The sequence below is a fragment of the Callorhinus ursinus genome, unplaced genomic scaffold (assembly GCF_003265705.2).
Source record: "Callorhinus ursinus isolate GAN/ISIS: 27379988/994484 unplaced genomic scaffold, GSC_fseal_2.0 scaffold561, whole genome shotgun sequence".
Classification (NCBI taxonomy): domain Eukaryota; kingdom Metazoa; phylum Chordata; class Mammalia; order Carnivora; family Otariidae; genus Callorhinus; species Callorhinus ursinus.
In genome coordinates, this window is record NW_027397616.1 from 1 (window position 1) to 7,896 (window position 7,896).

A 7,896-nucleotide genomic window follows, 5' to 3' on the forward strand; every position below is an offset into this window, starting at 1 on the left:
GTCCTGCAAGGAGACTCCTGTCCAGGGAGGATGGGAGCCAGTGCAACACAGCAGTGCACACACAACAGCTGGCGCTGGGCCTCTCAGCTCACTGTGCTGGGAGCAGCGGTCCTGTATCTGATCTGGCAATCCCACCCAGCAAACCCGGCACCTACGGCCAGGACTCCCAGCAGCTGCACTGGTACCAGCAGGCCCCCAGTTATGGAAGCCATTCACTGCCAACAGTTGGCCCGAGGACAAGCCCTGTCCCTCAGCACTCCTGCAGCACTCATGACAGAGAACACAAGGTCTGTTGACCAGGGTCACAGTGCTGCCTAGCCCCATGGGACACCTTCTGTATAAGACCAGGAGACACAGCCGAACTAATGCACAGAAACAAACACCATATCAGACAAAATGAGGAGACAGAGAAAATGTGGCGGTGTGAGGCTCAAAGCAATGAGGATCTAACTTGATTTTGTCCACGTCGTTAATGAATTGCCCTAACATAACTTACTGAATAATCCTTTCATCAGTGATTTCAAATCTATAGTCTTTTGAAATGTGGGTTTATTTCAGGGCTTGCTTTTCTGTGCCATGATCTGTGGTCTCTGCTAAATTCTAAGGCTGTTCCTATTCCAAACAGAGCCTCTAAATTCTCAGAAATAGACTTGGCATTGCCTCAGAGATTTGTGTTTGCGGTCTCATCTCTTACACTAGACTGCGGGTTCCTTGAGGGCAGGGGATCTTATTCTTGCCGGCACCTGAGCAAGTACAGTGACAGGGAAGGTCATAGAAGCATCAAGAGAAATGGGCACGCTCCAGCACAGGGTGGTCAGATTTAGCAAATAAAGGTACTGGTTGCTCAGCCACCATAGAATATCACATAAACAAGTAATTTTTGTATAACAATGTCCCGTACAATATTTGGAACATATCCTAAAAAGTCATTTGTTACCTGGCTGAGATTCTAAGCAGGGGTCCTGTATTTTATCTGTGATAAAATGTGCCCCAGTGGGCACTCACACATCTGGTAAACTGGACCATTTCCCTGTTGTTACTCTGCACTTGCTCCTTAAAGAAACTATTCAGGGGTACACGAGAGACACAAGCCCACGTAGCCTATACACTCAGTCCAAATGGTTCCTTGTTTGTGCCAGGCGCCATACCAACTGAAGGGTTATAATGATGAGCAAAATCCAGCCAGGCCCTTGCTTCATGGAGTTTACCATTTAGTGGGAAAAAATGGCCACGAATCACATGGTCAAGATCATTTATTGGAAAAGTATAAGGAGGTACAAGAATGCATAGCAGGGGACTGAATTTGGTGGGGTGGCACCTCAACCCCCCAAACAAGGGGTAATTGAGTCACAGCTCATTATGTATCTAGGAAGGAGAATTTCAGGAAAGAGAACAGTATGTGCAAAGGTTTTGAGGTGGGAGGGCCCAGGTGGGAGGATCTGAGGTGAGCGAGGGAGTAAGCGAGATGGGGCTGTAGAGGCAGGCCGGGGCCCGATCCTACAGGCCGACAGTGAGTCGGGCCCAGTGCAGGTCTTAGCAAGGCGTGACTTAATGGTGCTGGGTTTCCGGAGCTGGCTATGGCCACAATACCAGATTAGGTGTTTGGAAGGGCCCGGCATGGAGAGTACCAGGGATCTCTGGGAGGGCGGACAGTGGCCTCACAGGCAATGGAGGGGGAAAAGTAGGCTGCACTGCACTCAGGCACGGTGGAACCACGGTGGAAGGCAGGCAAGGGGAGAGGCATCAATGAGACCCTGGCACAGCAAGGGCAGACCTCCACTGTTCCTGGGGAGGGGATGTTAACCTACGGCGAGAATGGGGAGCCTGACATAGGGTGGGAAGTGTGAGGGAGCCCAGGAGAAGGCGTGCACACAGGAGGGCTGATGCCAAGATGGCAGAGCCAGGGAGACCCTCGTGCACCCAGATGCAGAGCTGGGGCAGAGGGAACACACGCTTCTTCCAGCCTCCCCTCCATGAAACTCATGGAGATCCTGCAGGTAGGCGGCATTACACCCGCCCCACATTGCAGGGGGCAACTGAAGTTCAGAGGCTTTCCCAGATGGCAGAGCTGGTACAGGGCAGAGTCGGGATTCGAACTCACATCTGTTGAGCTACTAAGCCCACACTCTGTCCTGTGTGCCAGGAGCCCCCTCCTGTCCCCTGACACTCACAGTGATGATATAACAAGGTACAAGAGTTAAGATGGAGAGCTCCAATTTCAGCAGGGGAGGAGAGTGGGGAGGTGGGAAGGCTAATTCTCATTTCCTGCAGTTCTGCAAGGTGATCAGCCCGGGAAACTGCAAGGCTGGGCCAATTTAGGGCACCCAGAGTGGACACGGCCACCCTGGCCACATGCTGTGGTCAGTAGAGGAGCTTGAAAATGTTGGGCACCTGCCTGTCCTCCCATTTGTGCTTCCCCCCAGGTGGTTCCCACATGCTGTCAGGTAACGACACATTGGTACATCAGCTGCTCTCAGGTTGGTGTATCTCAGAAAGGCCTCCCCCAACCCCACCCCACTGCACTGCCCAGTATCCCAGCTAATCTGAGTTTTGAAGTAAGACCTTTAAAGGCCCAAGACCCCTTAAAAATTATTGTCTACCCCCAGCTCTGAAATACAGCTGACCTTCAAACACTGTGGGTGTCAGTGATGGTGACCCCACCTGAAGCCACAGATCTGCATATAACTTTTGACCCCCTAAGAAAACATAGCTACTGATAGCCTACTGTCGACCAGAAGCCCTACCAACAACATAAACAGTCGATTAGCACATATTTTGTATTTTGCATATATTACCTACTAAGTTCTTACAATAAAGTAAATTAGAGAAAAGGAAAGGTTATTTAGAAAATCACAAGGAAGAGAAAATGCATTCATAGTACTATACTGTATTCACAAGGGAAAAAAATCCACCTATCAGGGGACCCACAGAGTTCAGGTCCAAGTTACTCGAGGCTCAAGTATAACTCAAATTAAAACAAGACTAACATGGCACGGCTGGGTGGCTCAGTCCCTGAGTGTCTGCCTTCAGCTGAGGTCATGATCCTAGGGTCCTTAGATTGAGCCCCGCGTCGGGCTCCAAGCTCGGTGGGAAGCCTGCTTCTCCCTCTCCCACTCCCCCACTTGTGTTTCCCCTCTACACAAGGCCCTGGCCTTAGCTGAGTACCCACTGTTGTACCTCATTCTCCAGAACATGTTCATTCTCCCTGAGGGAGACTCTGTGTGCATTAAACACCCAACTCCCGATGATTTCTCTGGAGAAGGGTCTATCCAAGTCCTCTGTCTATTTTAAAATTAGGTGGTCTTTTTGTTGAGGAGTTGTAAAAGCTCTTTACATATTCTGGACAACAGACTCTTACTAGATACATAACGTACAAATATTTCCTTCTGGGGGCTGTCTTTTAGCTTTCAGGATAGTCACATCTGATGTACAAAGATTTGTAAAATTTTTTTACAGTTTTTTAAGAGCAAGGGAGAGATTGTGTGTGAGCCGTCGGGGGCAGAGGGAGAGGGAGAGAGACTCTCAAGCAGGGCCTACACTCAGCGTGGAGCCTGACATGGGGCATGGTATCATGACACTGAGATCATGATCTGAGCCAAAATAAAGTTAGATGCTAACTGACTGAGCCACCCAGGCATGCTGAAAAGATTTTTAATTTTGAGGATATTATTTTTTCTTTCATTTCTTATGCTTTGCTGTCAGAACTAAAAGCATTGCTAAATCCAAGGTTATGAAGATTTATCCCCATTTATTTCTTCTAGAGTTTATAATTTTACCTCTTACATTTAAACCTTTACATATTTTGAGCTAACGTTTCTATGTGGAATGAGGTAAGGGTCCAGTTTCATTCCTCTGCACATGGATAACCAATTGTCCCCCAATGTAATGTTGTCCAGCCTTGTCAAATTTCAGTGGACCATAGAAGAAGGGGTTTATTTCTGGTCTCACTTAAATCCCACTGATCTGTATGCATACCTTTTGGAAAGGGTATGCATAACAATAAATATTGTTATTTTATATATTTATTTAAAAATTTTTAAATTTAAATTCAATTAATTAACATATAATGTATTATTTGCTTCAGGGTGAATGCATACGTTCACGACAGTATCACAACATTTTCTTGACTATTGCTTTGTATTAGATTTGAAATTTGGAAGCATGACCTTTCACCTTTGATTTTCTTTTTCAAGATTGTTCTAGCTGTCTTGTGGTCCCTTGAAATTCCATATGACTGTTAGGATTAGCTTGTGCATTTCTTCCCAAAGGCCTTTGTGAATTTTCTTGGGAACACATTGAATTTCCACATCGCCTTGTGTTCTACTGCCATCTTATCAATAGTATGTCTTTTCATCACCATGGGGTGTCTTCAGAATTATATAGGTTTCCCTTACTTTCTTTCAGCAATATTTTGTAACATTCAGTGTACAAGATGTGCACCTTGATTACATCTATACCTAAATATTTGGTTAATGTTGATGTTCTCTAAAATGGAATTGTTTTCTTTAATTCCTTTTTGGATGATTCACTGCTAGTGTATACAAATAAGAGTGATTTTTGTGTATTGATATTTTGTCCTGTAACTGTGCTGAATTAGGTAACTGACTGTAATCATTTTTTGGTGATTTTTTAGGAAGCTCTATATAAGATGACGTCATCCCTGGTCTCTGAATAGACAGAGTTCTAGTGTTTCCTTTCACATGTGGATGCCTTCTTTCTTGGCTTATCCTTCTGGGTAGAACTTTCAGTACAATATTGAGCAACAGGTGAAAACCAGCATGCTGTCCTTGTTCCTGATTTCAGAGTAGAGCTGTCCATCTTCAGACTTAAGCATGGTGTTTGCTAGAGATTTAATGAGGAAATTACTCCTTATTCCTGCTTTCGTGGTATTTATATCAGCAACAGATGTTGGAATTTGGTTAGAACATTTTCTGCATCAATTAAAATGACCACATGTTTTTATTTAAAAATTCATTGTGCTGTATAACATTGCTTGTTTCACTCTATTGAATAACCTTTGAGGTGTTGTGCAGAGCCACTTGCTTACGGTGCAGTCTATTTATGAGCTCTTGGTTTTGCAATTCTTCTGATCCGGCTTCTTACATCTATATTAAGAAAGCTACAGGAATGCATTTTGCTGATTTTGTGGGGTTGGTAACACTGGTTAGGGCTAGGGTTAGGAGTTAGGGATTACGGTTAGGGTTAGGGTCTCCCTGTCCTCTGCTGCAGAGAACCCATTCTCCTCTGGTAACTAGAGTGATATTTTCAGACCACAACCTTTAGGCTGTTCTGAGGTATGCTCCCCTCCTCTCCAGCCTCACCTCTTCCACCACAGCCACACTTCTGTGGGCCACCCAAGTGTGTGGTAGTCCCACATGTGCCCTGGGCCTGATTACAAGCCTTTGCTTTTGCTCTGCCCTCTGCCAGGATCACTTTTCTATCCTTCTGCTTCATATCTGGCTTGTTCCCCCATTGGCTGGGTCTGGACTCGCCCTCTGGTGACCTGACTCATGTCTGCTGGTTGAGTGTGCTTATCCCCTATTTAATGTAGTGACCGCCTTCCCTGTGTGAGCGATTAACTAACCTGCCGGGTATGGGGCAGGCCCAGGGAAGTAGCCTTAGCGCCTATGCAAAAACATCAGTCTCAGAAGGGCTCACCACACTTGCCTATAATGGGGGAGCTGCTGTCCTCACAGGGGGGAGCAGGTAGTACCTCTAAAAGGGGACCAGCCATGGGATGTGGTTGGATAAGACATTGAATCCTTTGGGCCAGGGAGGTGTAGACGTGGACCTGGAAGCTCACACCCTTGGATTCATGCCTGGGGCCTAATCAACCCCCCTCTTCTTCCTGGTGTTGTCTTTTGCCTTCCCTGTCCACGGGCTGGACCTGATTCCTGATGTGGCAGAGTTTGAGGGTGACCTCTCCTAGGAATACCAGTGGCTTACTGAGCACCTTGTCAGCAGGATGCCCAGTAGCCTTCCAGGGAGGACCCTACAGGAAGTGGAGACAGGTCTGTGGGGGCCAGCGGCAGCCTATTCTATGCAAAGCGGGAAAGTTGGCCGGCCCTGCTGATTCTAGCCGCTCTGTATGACACAGAAATGAGGGCTGTGCGCAAAGGTGCTTCCCTCCTGGAAGGTGGGGATGGGATCTGCATGGGGAGCGGCCAGTGGAGGGCACCTGCAGGGTTTGCCCAGGAGCTCAGCACAGGGGGAGTTTTCCTGGTTCCAGCATCCTGATTGTGGGGCTGCATGGGTTTCCAGCCTCCAAAGCCTCAGGCTCCCCTTTGGAAGAAAGGTGCTGATTGCCCCCATCTCTGGGAACAGACATTATGGAGGTCCTGCTGGCAGATTCCCTCAGGAAGGTCAGGAGGTGGCTGTTGCTTAAAGCAGCCCAGGGCCTGACCCTTTGACGAAGGTGCACACGTCCATGGCCCCCAACTCTGGTGTCTTGCTGCCAGCCTCTGGCAGTGACCCTCTTCCTGTCCTGTCCACTGTCCCTGTGGATGCATGGTCTTCCTGGAGCTGTTCCTGCAGACAGCAGAGAAGCACTACATGGTGGGGCACGGGGTCACCTACAAAGTTTTCACCAATCAGCCAGCTGCCGGGCCCCATGTGCCCCTCCAGGTAGGCCGGAGCATGGTTGTCCTCATGGTGGACACAGGGTCACTTACTACGTCTTCACGGACCACCTGGTTGCTATGCCCCGTGTGCCACACGGGGAGGGCTGGAGGGGGGTGAGCATCGAGGTCCACGGTGTCCAGCACTGGCAGGATATGTCCATGTGGAACATAGTGATGATCAGCCACCTCTCTCGAACAGCGCTTCCTCTGTGACGTGGAAGACTTGGTGTGCGTGGACGTGGATGCGGGAATGAAGTTCTGGGACCATGTGGGCATGGAGATCCTGTCCCCCCTCTTTGGCACCCCACACCCCGGTTTCTACTGGGCAGCCCATGAGGACTTTAGCTACAAGCGCTGGCCACAGTCCAGGACCCACATCCCCAGAGACCAGGGCAACTTTTACAACATGGGGGCCTTTTTTGGGGAATTGGTGGTGGAGTTTCTCTGACTGACCTCGGCCTGTCACCAGGCGATGGTGGTCAACTGGGCGAATGGGATTGAGGCCGTGTGGCCCGATAAGAGCCACCTGAACAGGTACCTACTGGGCCACAGGCCCACCAAGGTACTGTCCCCGGAGGACCTGTGGGACCCACGGCTGCTGGGCTGGCCCCCCAGATCATTCCCCGGGTCATGAAAAAGCTGAGATCCATGGCTGTGCACAAGAATCAACAGGGCACCCAGAACTCATGAGGGTCTGTCCCCGGAGGAGCTGTGGGACCTGCGGTATTTGGGCTGTCCCCTGAAGGACCTGTGAGAACCGCAGCTGATGGGCTGGCCCCTGTAATGGAGAAGCTGAGATTTGTGGCTGTGCCCAAGAATCACCAGGACATCTGGAACTCACGAGGGGCTGCCCTCGTCTCCATCAGTGGGTGCTGCCTTGAGCGGAGGGGTCAGAGCAGATTCCTACTTCTGTGCCCTTGAGGGAAACTGTGGAGCCCAGCACTGCTTGCACGGGCACACCAGCGCCCCAACCAGCCCAGCGTACAGGAGGCCTGCCTGGGAGCACATGTTCCTAGCTTTGTGGTCACTACACTTTGATCATTTCCGGGTCTTTTGCAGCTGTGAACGGCTCAGTTTTATGTCAGATGTTTTTCTGTGTCGATGCTGAGCAACCATCTTAAAAAGAACAATTGAGGGAAAAGATTTTCTCCGTGGTTCTAAACAGTCATCTCCTGTTGAGGCTGGGAGCAGCCCTATAGCAGCCATGGACCCAGAACGGGTGCTGGCTCAGTCTTCCCCCCCAGTCCTTACGCCTCACCACGGCCATGGGGCTTCA

General features: G+C 49.3%; 1 pseudogene; it reads left to right on the forward strand.

Annotated features, from left to right (window-relative positions):
• Positions 1 to 6,507: 6,507 nt before the first annotated feature.
• On the forward strand, positions 6,508 to 7,485 carry LOC112813459 (histo-blood group ABO system transferase 2-like; annotated as a pseudogene).
• The last annotated feature ends 411 nt before the right edge of the window (positions 7,486 to 7,896 follow it).